At 53.1% G+C, this 14240-nt stretch overlaps 1 long non-coding RNA gene across 1 annotated transcript; it reads right to left on the reverse strand.

Moving 5' to 3' along the window:
• Positions 1–3441: 3441 nt before the first annotated feature.
• On the reverse strand, positions 3442–5334 carry LOC124232424 (uncharacterized). The gene is made up of 2 exons (XR_006886845.1): positions 4650–5334; positions 3442–4129 (listed from the first exon to the last, which is right to left on the reverse strand). It is a non-coding gene; the product is annotated as an uncharacterized LOC124232424 (long non-coding RNA).
• Between the last annotated feature and the right edge of the window lie 8906 nt (positions 5335–14240).

Here is a 14240-nt window from a genome sequence, read left to right on the forward strand (position 1 = left end):
AGTACCCAGAAAAGGACTGTGGCAGACACGCGTGGGTTTTGCCGGCCCAGCCTCCTTCCCTTGTGCGTCTGCCCACTAATTCGCCTTGAGTTTCCCACCCCTCCCCCAGGAGCCCCTGTGATCTGAATGGGGTGACCCCAGCCAGAGGTCTTGCAGATGCCGCAGGACCCAGGCCACAGGCACAGCACAGAGCCGAATGTGAGCTCCTCCGAGGCCTCATGCTGAAACGGCGGGAGTCGGCGCTCTTCCGCGGGGCTCCGGACCCAGTGCACAGCCCGGAGTGCGGGCGGCCCTTTGGCACCACGGCAGCTCCAGCCCGAGGACAAAGCCAGCCCGCGGGACAGCTGAGCAGATAGCTGGAAGGACGCGGACTCCTGACTCTCCTGTTTGAGCCGTTGCGCTAGCCACGCCCCACTTCGCCTGGACTTTCAGAAAGGTGTGCCAACAATCTCCTTTTTCCCCCCCTTAAGCCACTTTGAATCAGGTTTCTGGCACAGACAACTAAGAATGTGCTAATACAAGTGACAGATGTTTTAAAACTGGCAGACTTGAAACAACTGCAGGCTTAAAAGAGAAAAGTCTTAGCTAACACACAGCGCTGGGAATGCGGTGTCAGAGGAGAGCCCGAGAGCCGGGCTGGGAGGGGAGCGGGCGGCAGGCGCGGGTCCCACCAGGCTCGGCGGCCACAGCGCTGGGCTGCGGGGGCTGCAGGGCGTCCTCTCGTCCTGGGACAGGAGACAGAGGCCCCAGGCTGCGCGTCCTTCTCCAGCAGCATTGCTGCCTTCAAACAGCGCTTCCGAAAGTGTCCGCAGGCGGACACAAAGGGCTCTCAGGAGCTGGGGGAGGGCGATACCTCTTTGCTAGGAGAATGCAAGGAGGCCCTTCCATACTCCTGCCGCCCCTGGGGTGGCCAACAGGGGAGCCCCCGCCCACGTTTACATTGTAAACATGTGCATAATTTAGCCTCTCTTTCTCTGGTTAAACATTACCCACAGCTGCCTGCTAGATGGAAAAGATGGCCAACAAATCACTGAGCAGGTATGTGTCAGGAAAGAAGTTCCCGCCGACAGCGACAGCCGGGATGTTGACCCTTCATTTTAACAGCCGGGGGTGAGGGGGGGCATAAAAGTCACCTGTGCAGAGGGTGTGGGGTTGCTGTTCGTGGTCCCCCCAGATGCTACATGTGCAGGAAGGCAGGGCTTTCTCTGAGGTTATAACCCCCTCACATTCATTCGTGGGCAGGTCCTCTGAGGAGGCAACGTGGGCAAAGTTTTTATTTGTTTTTCCTTCCAAAAACCATGATTTCAGAGACGATTAGAAATTTGTTCTTCTCTCCAGTGCTCTGAAGCTTCCCACGTGTTCCCCAGAAACAAAACAGACTCTCCTGTCACTTTCTTTAGGCGCTTCTTGCTGGTGAGGTTGTTACTTAAACTACAATACCAGGTACAGAGAGGAGATTTCAGCGTATTTATATACGGACCAATAAAACATATACGTGTGAATATGAGTCTTATTTTATTATTTGTTTAGTGCAAAAGTTTCGTACAGACGAGCGAACTTAGGCTCAGACCTGCCAAGCAACCTGTTTAAGGTCACAGGGCCTATACGTAGGCCAGAGAGCATTCTCTGAGTGTGTGGGACCAAACCCCGAGGTTCTGTCCACCTTCTGCCACCTCCAGCCACGTCCATGAAGGAAAGGCAACATTTAAGCAAGGAACCAAACTGTAAATTGATTCTCCCCTGCTCAGTGTTCCAAAAGCACTTACTGTCTTTGTCCCTCATTTTTAAAAGTCAGCTCTATTGAGATGTAATTTACATACAATACAATTTTATTTATTTCATCTTTAAAAATATAAGTGGACGGTTGAATGAGTTTTGACAAATGCATACACTTGTGCAACCAGCACCACACTTGAGATATAAAATATTTCCGTCACCTCGAAAGTTCCCTCATTCCCTTTTGCCGTCGATCTCCTCCCCTGACCCCTGGGTCCCGGCAGCCTCTGCCCTCATTTCCGACCCCACAGTCCGCCTGTACTATAATGTCAAGTGAATGGACTCGTGAGGCATGTCCTCAGTTTTGTTTCTTTTACAGAACACGATGTGTTCAAGGTCGTGCATGTGCTAAGAGTTTGTCCTTTCTATCACTGGGCAGCGTCCTGCTGGGCGGATGGAGCGCAGTTGTCCAGGCATCCGCTGAAGGGCATCCAGAGTGTTTCCAGTTTCATACCATGGATAAAGCTGCTGGAAACATTCATGCGCAGAGCTCTGAATGAGCATATGTTTTCACTTCTCCTGGGTAAACACCTAGGACTGGGGTCTCTGGGTTATAGGATGAGTGTATTTTAACTTTATGGGAGTCTGCCGAACTGTTTCCAGAGCAGTTTGCATTTCCACCAGCCACGTAGGAGAGTCGCAGCGGCTCCACATCCTTACCCGTACTTGGTAAGGTCAGTCGGTTTCATTCTAGCCATACTAGTGCGGGTTTAGAGCTGTCCACTGTCGTTTTCACTTCCGCCCCTCGTCCTCACAGAGAGCCACAGGCTCAGGGACAACGCTCAAGGCTCAGCACTCATGGTCTTCTCTGAAGGCCGTAGCTGGGGGAGGCGACTCCCAGGGACCCAAGTCAAAGCACATGGAGAGAAGCTTCGCCTCTGGAGGACAAACCCGAAGCCCGGCTTTGTTTCAAGCTTGGTTTACCCGTTACCCACCTGCCTTGTCATCAAGAAGACTAATCTAACCGGGCGGCTGCTCTGGGTTTGAAAGGAGGGGCTGACTTGGCTCCACCCACTGGGCCACAGTCTAGACATCGACCTCCCTGAACCCGCTGGGCGTCTCCTCGGGACCTGGTCAAAGAAGAGCTATATTAACAGTGTGTCAGGCACCGTTCCAAGCGTTGGCGACCTGGTCTGGGCCCTCACAGAGTTTACTGTCCAGTGGAGGAGACAGACACTAAAGAAGCAACTACACAAGTCGTGCGTGTCACGAAGGCAAGTACAGTGACCCTTAGGCACATAACAAGTGGACTTAACCCGATCCCGGGAGCAGACAGGTGCTCAAGCGTTCCAGCAGCGGAAAGAAAGTGTGCAGAGCTCCAAGGAGGAGGCTGCAGGGGGAGCTGGATGAAACAGGTGACGCCCAGCCCGGCCAGAGCTGAGAGAGAACACCCAGGGCCCGGTTCACTGCAGCGGGGGCCTCGGCCACCGTGTTTTCGCCAAGGTCCCCAGGCTGTCCCGAGGCCCCCAGTGCTTGAGAACCACCGCCTGGAGGAATGACCCACCGGGCCACCTTGTCCACACCGCGCCCAGCACAGCCCCTCCCCGGATGGAGCTGACTCCCGGCAGACCTGCTGGAGTTAAGTCTCCACACTGGGCAATCCTCTCGCACTTCGTTAATTTTTTTGCAGACTGTGGGGTTTTTGCTTTTCATTATTATATACCCTTATTTTTAAAATCAGCTTTATTCAGGTATAATTTACATACACCAAAATTTACCAATTTTAAATAAAAAATTCAAAGAGTTTCGACAAATGTACACAGTTGTAAAACGACCATCACCTGAAAAAGTTCTCTCCAGCCCTTTGCAGTCAGTCCCTGTCCGCCACCCCGGGCCCTGGCCACCGCCAACCAGCTTTCCGAAACCACAGTTCCACATTTTCTGTACTTTTGCGTGAATGGAATCATCCGGAATGTAGTCTTCTGTACCCAGATTCTCTCCTGTGTGGAACGCTTTTGAGATGCATCTGCTGTGGCGGATCGGAGTTCACTCTTTTTGGTGGCGAACTGGTTTCCAGTGTAGGGGTTGCTACAATTTGTTCAGCACTTGATGACACGAGTTGTTTGTGGTGCGTGTCTGTTACGGATAAAGCGTCTGTGAAAGACGAGCACGAGTCTGTGTGTGACCGGGCTTTCAGTTGTCCTCAGTGAACACCTGGCAGTGGGATGGCTGGGCCACCTGGTGCGTGTAGCTTAACCCTATGAGAAGCTGCCACCCGGGCCCCAGAGTGGCGTTTTGCATTTCCGGGCAAAATGTGGGAGCGCTCCAGCTCCTCCACCTCCGTGTCGACAGTCGGCGCGTCCGTCGTCTTCACGGAGCCGTTTCAGGTTGCGTCTCCATAAAACCACTCTTCCTGCCCGGAAAAAACACGGTTGAAAGGGACAAACGCCCCGTCAGGCGGCTTTCGTAGGAGTGTGGGGGGGACCGGGAGGGCTGGACGCCTGCGGCCGCTTCCCCCCGCGGAGCGCGGCTGCCGGGAAGGGCCGGGGAGGGAGGATTCGCCTTCGAACGTGCCCAGCGCCCAGCACGGAGGACACGCGGACGCGAGCAGGGCTGGCCGGGAGCAGGCCGCGCTGGAGGGACAGGCCGCCCCTGACCCGTGGGGGCGGGGACCCCGCCAGTGGAGGGGGAGGGCGAGGCAGAGAGGGGGCTCTTGTCTCCTTGTGAAGTGAACCCTCCCAGGCCGGGAGTTACAAGTCGTGCTTAGCTGTGTTTTGAAATAACTCCCTGTTACAGCAGCTCCCGATTAGTTCCATGCTAACCTACAAAGCAGCTGATCCTGGGGGCACTGTGTCCCCTGGGGGCACAGACCCTCCCCACGAGTTGCTCAGAGATCAATGAGGAAGTGAAGGGCACTGACCGTCATTTCTGACCTGTTTCCAAGGACGGATTCTCTGACGCCCTCTCAGGTCTCTGATCTAGTCATTCGTGGCCTCTTCCTGAGTGGGCCTGGACACGCGAAACGGCAGCCACGCAGCCAACATCACTGCCACTCGGGTGACAAGGTGATGTTCAGGGCCCTGACTTTGCAAAGTTTAATTGACACAGTTTCTGTCTTCCAGGATTCCAGCAGCCGTGCTGCTAAGGCCGCAGGCCCTGAGGGGCCACCCTCAGCTCTCTTTCCCAGAAGCCACACAAACCCCTGTTTTCACCCCATCTCAGAGCAGACTGAAATGGGGGTCGCCCGCAGAAAGGACGCCACGAAGACTGAGCGGCTATAAAAGTGTGGCGATCAGCCGCACAGCTCCCGCTCGCCAGGTCTGTCAAGAGGCCAGGCAGCCCGGAGCGTTCCCGGGGAGACAAATGCTCTCTGATTGGAGAAGAGAAAGTGGAGCTCCGGCTGAAACCACTTTGCCTTCCACAGCATCTTTTTAATCCCTTTGTCTGGTGCATGACATCAGTTCCCAGAACAGGGGGTTATTAATAACTGTGGGACCTTTTCCCAGTCTCCAGATCAATTGGCAGAAGCCTCTGGTTACTTCCTTCTGGATGCTTCTGTTATTCAGAGCTGGAAGTGGCCTCCTCCTTGAAACCCGTGTAGTTTTCACCTGGCTTGGGAATTGCACGGCGCCTCCCACCCCTAATCCACTGAGCTGGATCTCGAGGAGGCCTTGCCCCCCGTGCACCTTCCCGAGCTGGCTCAGCGCTCGGCTGGCGTCTTTGCTCCGCTGAGATGCTCCTGCTGTCCCCAGGGGGGTGCAGCCCATGCCTCTCCTCCCGCTGGCTCCTCACTGCCAAGTGCGGACCCAGTGACGACAGGATCTGTGGAGTTGGCCAGATTTAGCACAAGGTCACTTTGAGCTGGCTCCTCAACTCGTGCCTGGTGGAGGCTCCCAGTCAGCGGCTGGGCAGGTGTTAAGCAAGCCCAGATCTCAGTTTGTGGACATTGGGGTGGACACTTCTCCAGAAGGAGGTCCTTGGCAGCAGCTCGCATGGCAGGGGAGGGTCATAAATGCACTTGCCCTCAGCTCTCCTCTTGCTCTTTCACCCTCTCTGGGGCCTGGTCATGCCCGTGGCTCTGCCAGGATCTCCTCTCAGGAAACTCTGCTGCTCCTCTGACTCTCAGCCTCCAGGCTCCCCACTGCCACCTGCCCACTGGCCATGTCGCCAGAGATGGCACAGTGGCATCCTAGCCCAGCAGGGCGCTGTGTGATGGACAGGCCTGGGTTACCTCCTGGCCCCCAGGCCAGTTAGCTCCCCGTAAAGAAACTAAGACAAGAACGCCTGCCTGGTGAGGATCGGCGATGCTGAGAGCAGAGCCCGCCCCATGCAGCGCACAGCAGGCGCACTCGGCCCAGCAGACCTTGTCCTCCCCGCGAACCTGCTCGGCCTCCTCTTGCTCCCGTCTCAGTTAAGGGCATCATCGCTCTCTGAGTCGCTCAGACTGATGACACGGCAGGATTCTTGTACATCTTTCACTGGTCTGTTTTGTTCTATTGTGGTGAAATATGAATAACAGAACACATATAACATAAAATTTACCACTTTGACCATTTTTAAGTGTATGGTTCAGTTCACGTAAGTATGTTCACGTTGTTGTGCAGCCATCCCCACCGTCCATCCCCAGGACTTCTCATCTTCCCCGGCTGGAACTCTGTCCCCTTTAAACACTGACTCCCCAGTCCCCCCGCCCCCACCACCAGCCCCGGCAACACCCTTCTACTTTCTGTCCCTATGAAGTTGACTACTCTAGGGACCTCTACAAGTGGAATCATACAGTGTCTGTCTTTCGGGGTCTGGCTTACTTCCTTTAGCGTACACTGTCCTCAAGTTTCACCTACGTTGTAGCATGTGTCGGAATTTCCTTCCATTTTAAGGCTGAATAATATTCCATTGTATGTATTTACTACATTTAAAAAATGCACTTATCGGTCTATTATTTTAAATAGGATTTTTGGAGAGGAGACTAAGGCAGAGTTTTAAAACCCACACACGACAGAAGAGTTCACAGTGCAAGCTGTCCCCTCCCAGCCCGAGGGCAGGGCATCCCTCTGTCCCGGCCTCTGATTCCCCTCAGGAGGGACCTTCCCTTTCTGCTTTCCCTCGGTGCCCACGGCCCAGCCCTGGTTTCTGCCCAACGCCCTCGAGCTCTACTGGTTTCTCCACCCACACTCTGCCTTCTGGAAGCTGTCCTGCACGGGCTGCCAGAGGGGCTGCCCTAAGGCGAGCCCTCACCCTCACTGGCACATGGCCTTCGAGGCTGCCCACCAGCGGGTCCCAGCTGACCATTCCAGCACATGTCCCCTGACACCGGGCTGCTTCCTTTCTAAAATGCCTGGGAGACCTTCTTTCTCATAAGAGTCAGCACAAAGGAAGGAGGCAATATCCTTCCTTAGAAAGTTCTCCGGGCCAGTCCCGGTGGCCTAGTGGTTAAGTCTGGTGTGCTCCACTTCAGAGGCCCAGGGTCGGTGCCTAGGCGTGGACTTACATCACTCGTCTGTCAGTGGCCATGCTGTGGCGGCAGCTCCTACACAAAAAGAGGAACACTGGCAACAGATGTTAACTCAGGGCAAATCGCCCTCAGCAAAAAAAAAAAGGAAAGAAAGGAGGTAAGTTCTCTGAACTCCTCCTGCCACCCCTACACCCCTACCTGAATTTCTCTCTCCTTCCTTTGTGACCCCACAACAGTGACCCTCTTCTGACTCCGCTCTGTGGCCACTTGGTTACTCTCCAATCTCTCCCAAGATGAGTAAACTCCTGGCAGGAGGACAAGAAGCTCATTTATCTTCGAGTGTCCCTGGGGCCCGCCACGGGCCTGCCTGGAGGAAGCCCCGCGGGTGTCTGGAATCGGGAGGGCAGTGCGTGGATGACTTCTTCACACAGGCCTGGGTGCAGAGGCGGGTCCATGGGAGCCTCCGTTCCCTCCGAGCGCGGGCGGCAACAGTCGGCCTCGTGGGCTTGTTCAGAGGACGCAACCAGTATAGGGTCAGTATAGCTGGCGTTTGATAAAGGTGGGTCCTCCCAAATGGGAGCACGACTGCCTGTTAGGGGCCAGGCGTCCGTGACACTCACCCACGAGGACAAACAGACCTCGGCGCAGGGCTGCGTCCCCCTCACCTCACAACCGAGGGGAGGGAAGTGGGTGGCTCAGACAAGGCCCCTGTTCCTGCAGCAGGGCAGGGGGGAGGGGTGCCTCAGTGGTGTCTGCAGTTCCAGGTACCGCCAGTTGCTCCCACAGATGCGACAGGCCCCTGTGGAACTGCACTTAGGGGCAAGGTCACATGCTGAGGCTGCACGGAGGCTGCAGCCCACCAAGCCCCACCCCGGCGTCCTCCCCCTTGCTCTTTCCCAACCTTCTCCTCCAGCTCCTCCTGTGGGGCCCTGAGCAGCGGGGAGGCATTGCCAGAGGATGGGGTGCAAGTGCACTTCGCCCCCGGCCCCCCGTGCCACAATGCTGGGTTCACTGTGGCCTCCCCTACACGGCAAAGTTCTGGTTCCTTCTTACTTGATGGGGCAACCAGAGAAGCCTCAAACAGGGAAGCTGCTCCTTCAGCCCTTCGCCCCTTCTTAACCATATTTACGAAATGCTTACAGATGTCAGGCGCTATGGGGCATAACCTGCTTTCATAGGGACTGACGACCACTTCGTCTTCAGTCCCAGCCACCTCTGCCCCTGGTCGGCCGCCTCCTCTTCCTGAGTCTGGCCGCTGGACGCCCCACCAGCCAGGCCCCCCAGGTGCAGGGTGCGGCCTTCTCCAGGTGAGGCCGGGTCTCTCTGGTCTCGTGCTTTTCTGCTTCGCACGTTTTGTGGACATCTCTCATCTGTTGTCATCTTCTTTCCCCGTTTCTTTGTCTTTTGGATTTATGCCTGTTTTGATCCTTTCATTAGTTTAGTGATGTTTCCCATTGGAAGTAGAGAGAGATTCTGGTGTTCCAGCTGCCATGTTTAACTAGAATTTCCTTCCAATCTAATTTCCACTTGAAGTTTTTTTTTTTTTGAGGAAGATCAGCCCTGAGCTAACATCTGCTGCCAGTCCTCCTCTTTTTGCTGAGGAAGACTGGCCCTGAGCTAACATCCGTGCCCATCTTCCACTACTTTATATGTGGGATGCTGCCACAGCATGGCATGCCAAGCGGTGCCATGTCCGCACCCAGGATCCAAACTGGCGAAACCTGGGCCACCGAAGCAGAACGTGTGCACTTAACCACTGAGCCACCCAGCAGGCCCCATCACTTGAAGTATTTTTACAGTGATTATGGAGTTTGGATATGTCCAATTATAAAATAGTATTTGCTTACTTTAGAAATTTGGAAAAATATAAAGGTACAGAGAAGAATACAAAGATCACTCACAATCCCAGAAATCCCAAAATAACCACTCACCCTTTTGCTGTGCGTATACACAGTCTTCAAAGATACAGAAGTAAGCTCTTTCTGCTGTCTTGAAGCCAGCACTGACATGCCAAGGCCGCTGGCTCCACCACAGGCTTCTGTTGATGGCTGCTACCGAGCCTCACGGGGACACCGAGTAATCCTTGCTCGGCTGATCCGGTGCCTCTCGTCCTCCCGCCGCCCCCTCACCCCCGACCCCATTTCCCTCCGTCCACATCGCCCCGGAGATGTTCACAAGAAAGTCACCTGCAAGCCAGGTCAAAACCACAGTGCTCACCTGCAGTGCCCGAAGGAGGGTGCTAAGGGACATGGAGTGTCCCCCAGTCTGTCATCTCCAGGGAATGTGCTGCTAGACCATGAGAGAACCGAGAGGAAAGCGCCCGCCGTGCCCCCATTGCGTTCCAGTCTCCCACCAGTGGCCGGCTGTGTATGGCCCTTGACATCCCCAGCGGGGGATTTCCAGGGTCCCTTGGGAATTGCTGTGGTGGGGGAGATTGGGTCGGGGTAGGGGGGTTGTCCTGTCAATCAGCAGCTGTTCAATCCAGCAAAGGAAAATGCCCCACTGTCTGAGCTGTAAGACGCTGAGGATGTGGATGTGGATTCAGAACTTGGACCAAATGGAGAAAACGGTTGTACCAGAGACCAAGGAAATGCAAATTAGAAAAACAATGAGGTGCATCCTCCCACCCTCTCCCACTATATTGTAGATAAGCTCAAAGAGACTCACCAGCGAGACAGGGACGCCTATATTGCTGGTGGTCGTGTACACTGGCAAAATGCTTTTGGAAAGTAACTTTTCAATAGCATTGAAACCTTGAAATGTTATGTCTTTTGATATAGTAATTTTAGTCCTAGGGCTCTAGCCTGATAAAAAAATGGCAAGCAATAGAATATAGTGGAGTATATGAGGGAGCCATTTGGTGTAAAACTTTTTTGGCCTAACCTTGTTTTTTCCAGAAGGGCCTAACTTGGCCATTGAGCATGCACTGTGTATCTGTTTTAAGGATTTGCTCTGTCCCAAAGACAAGAACAAATGCCCTTAAGATAAAGGTGCACCTTCCCCGACCTTGGCATCTCCTTAAGGATAAGCAACTCTCTCTAGACTAGGAAGTGATTGCTGTGCTCACCTGTGACCACCGTGGTTGAGACCATGGATCTGCCACCTGCTGTGTCCACCGAGACAGCAGACCTACGACCTGCTGTGTCCATCCGTCGCTGTGCCGACAGGGCAACCTCGTGACTATTGTAAAAGGGACAATTCAATCATATGTGATACACGCTCTTTGACTGTATATGACCATTTTGTACACCCCCACCTCTTTGGAGTGCTCCATTCCTTTATGGAAGGACTCTCCCGGGCTATATGGTCCTCAAATCTGGCTATAATAAATTCACTCCAATTTTGATTTATACATTGGTTATAGATTATTTGTGTCGACAGGCCTAAGGAAAGAATTCTAAATGTAATAGAAGCTTTCTGCACCAAAATATCAATTGCAGCATTACTAGTAATGTCAAAAACAGTAACCGTCTCAAAGCCTAACAATAGGAGAATCATTCCGTGAATTATGTTTGTGTAAAGTTTATTACAATATGACCAAAGGATTGTTATTGAAATAAGTGAAAACAGCCAAACCCAATATTTAGTATACAGTTGGATGATGGCTGTCAGGATAGAAGCAATGTATACACTGAGAAAGGAAGGAAATACACTCACATTTGAATACTAGCTATCTTTGGATGAAGGGACAGAGATTTTTTTTTTCTCTCTACTTTTCCGTGTTTTACAAATTATCTATTAACTAGTAATACTTTTATATTTGGAAAAACAATAAACCTACTTTTTAAGGAAAAGATAAGCCAGTTTTCCTTCCCAGCAGTCAATCAACTGTGCATTCAGATCACAGGCCTCTCTTAGAAACAGAATTAACCTGGGCTCCTCTTGTGCGATCCTTCATCATGTTACTGATGAGGAAACTGATTAAAGAGGGCAGCTCCCCCAGTCCTGCCCCCGGCCCGTCTGCTCCTGGCCCCACACTGCCTCAGAGAGTGAGCGAGGCACGTGAGACCCACCGGTCACTTAGCCTCATCTCAGCGAGTGAACGACGACTGGGATGTGGTGGCTGCTTCTGGGGAGTGACGGGCATTCCACATTCTTGAGGAGGGGGGAGCCAGGCTGGGAAGATGCTGGGCCTCATCCGACTAGGAGGCCTCTGAGCCGGTCCCCGACTCCTCCCCAGGTGTGGCTTGGGCCACACGGTCCCCCGTAACTGCCTGTGCTCGGCCCCCTTTCCTCACTCCGGCCTTCCTTCCACTGCTCCGTCCACCTCAGGGCACTTGGTTAACTGGACTTCCTACTTGGAAAGCTGTCCCCTCAGTCCACAGAGCTCTGCCCCCAGTCAACTCCTGCCCAGACTTCCAGTGCCCCTTCCTCCAGGAAGTCTTCCCTGGCCCCCAGACCAGGCTCTCTCGCTTGTTTTCCCCACAGAGGGACCGCCACTGTAATTACATAACCGTTAATGTCTGTCTCCTCCTCCGGGCCACAGGGCCCTGCGGGATTGTTTACCCAACCTCTCTGGAAACGAAGCGTGCTGGCAGATAGTGAGCGCTCAAAGCACAGCAGATGAACAAACGAATGAAGTTACTGGCTCTGCCCGCTCCACCAGGGCCAGGGCTTGCGGGCTCGCTGCCTGTCTGCTCCCTGGGGCAGCCAAACCATCCGCTGCCCTGGGGGAAGCCAGTGTGGCCTCACCCGCTCATTTCCGCTTCCACTGGTCAGAAGGGGTTCGGGGAGCAGCGGAGGCAGGGCGCAGTTTTACACAGAATGGCTGGGAAAGGCCTTCGTGAGAAGGCGACACTTCAGCACAGACCTGGGGGAGGCAGCAGAGCAAGCGGCGTGGCAATCCGGCGGAAGAGCACGCCAGATACGACGCGGCACCCAGGTAATTCTGAGTTTGACACGAATGTTCAATACATCTTTAGTGTAAGTATGTCCCAAATACTGCGTGGGACACACGCTAGAAATTACTCATTGATTATCTGAAATTCCAGTATTTGTATTGAATTGTTTCACTTGTTACGATAAGAATGTATTGCTATTGTAATTTGAAAAGCATCAAATAAAATTCTGAGATAAATGAACAGGAAGCATTCTTTAAGGAATCTCTAAGCCCAGATATAGAGGTAAACTACTACGGACCACACGCCCTCTGAGGTGAGCGCTCCTCTGAGGTGAGCGCTCCTCTGAGGTGACCGTCCCTAACTCCCGGACAGCCCCCTTCCTGCTCCTCTTTCGCGTGTATACACATCTGTGCTACTTTCCGAGGGCTGTGGTCAAAAGTTCCACTGTCTGGGTGGCTTAAACCACAGAAATGTAATCTCTGAGAGTTCTGGAGGCTGCAAGTCCACAGCCGCGGTGCCCAGGGCCACGTGCTCTCTGAAGGCTGTGGGGAGGACCCTCCCTCGCCTTGGCAGCCGCCGGCATTTCTCGGCTTGCAGCAGCGTAACTTCTATGTCTCGTGTTCTTCCTGCGTATCTGTGCGCAAATTTCCCTCTTCTTGAAAGGACGCTAGTCATTGGACTGGGGCCCACCCTAATCCAGTATGACCTCATCTAAGTTGATTACGTCTGAAAAACCCCTATTTCTAAGTAAGGCCACAGTCTCAGGTCCTGGGGATAAGGACTTCAGCGTACCTTTCTGGGGAACTCAGTTCAGCCCCTAACACTTAGCTTTAGGGACTGCAAACCATTCCGGATTGTTGACTTTTTTTGGTAACTTAAGAATTGCTTTATAACACACATATGGCAAAGCACACAACTACTAAGTGTACAACTCAATGACTTCTTACACATGTACATACGTGTGAACCCACTCCCCAGATCGAGTCACAGAACACGCCAGCACCTCAGAAGGCTGTCTCGGGTTCCATCCCAGTCCTTAACTACAGTGTTTGGGAATCCCCAAGACCCCCCCACTTCTGACACCACCCGCAAGTTTGAGGGACCCTAAGACAACTGTCAGCTTCAATCACTCACTAGAAGGACTCACAGAATTTACTGAAAGTTGTTATACTCATGGTTACAGTGTATTACAGCCAAAGGATATGGATTAAAATCAGCCAGAGGATTGTATAGGGCAGAGCCCAGGAAAGGTCCGTGCACGGAGCTTCCAGTTGTCCTTTCCCCATGGAACCGTGGACAGGGCTAACTTCTCTCAGCAGCGACGTGTGACAATAGCACCAAGGGACTGCCAACCAGGGAAGCTCTCCCAAGCTGCGGTGTCCAGAGAGTCTTCACAGGGGCTTCTTCAAGTAGACGTGGTTGACCCCCTTCCTGGCGGACCTTAGCCTCCAGTCCCTTGAAAGGTCCATCTGACATTGCACAGCTCAAAGCTCCCTCCACAAATCACAAGGTTAGACTATCCAGTGTGGCACAGTCCAGCCCCCAGGTAAACAAAGGCACTCCTACGAGACAGGGAATTCCAGGAGTTTAGAGATCCCCTCCCAGGATCTAAGGGCGGACCCCTCTTTGGGTAAGGGTAGTTCTTTACCACACAGCAAGCTTCCCCAGGGAAACAACTGCTCTGACCTCCATCTCCATAGGGTAGTTTTTGAACTTCTTCTAAATGGAGTCATGCAGTAATCATTCCTTTGTGTCTCACTCCTTTTGCTCAACATGGTGTCTATGAGGTTTGTCCTCTTCAGTCCTGTGAAGATTGTGTTACGTGAATATACCATGAATTTCTCATCCTGAGAAACATTCTATTGTTGATAAACATTTGGATTGTCTCCGTTTGGAGCTATTTTGAACATACGCATACATGTCCTGTCGTAGACATAGCACTCATTTCTGCCGGGGAAATCCTCGGGAGTGGAATTGCCGGGTTATAGACAAACTTTGTTCTTTTTTAAACATTGGCACCTAAGCTAACAACTGCTCCCAATCTTTTTTTGTTTTCTTCTCCCCAAAGCCCCCCAGTACATAGTTGTAGATTCTAGTTGTGAGTGCCTCTGGTTGTGCTGTGTGGGACGCCGCCTCAGCGTGGCCTGATGAGTGGTGTCATGTCTGCGCCCAGGATCCAAACCGGCGAAACCCTGGGCCGCCAAAGCAGAGTGCGTGAACTTAACCACTCG

The sequence above is a fragment of the Equus quagga genome, unplaced genomic scaffold (assembly GCF_021613505.1).
Source record: "Equus quagga isolate Etosha38 unplaced genomic scaffold, UCLA_HA_Equagga_1.0 HiC_scaffold_5935_RagTag, whole genome shotgun sequence".
Lineage (NCBI taxonomy): Eukaryota > Metazoa > Chordata > Mammalia > Perissodactyla > Equidae > Equus > Equus quagga.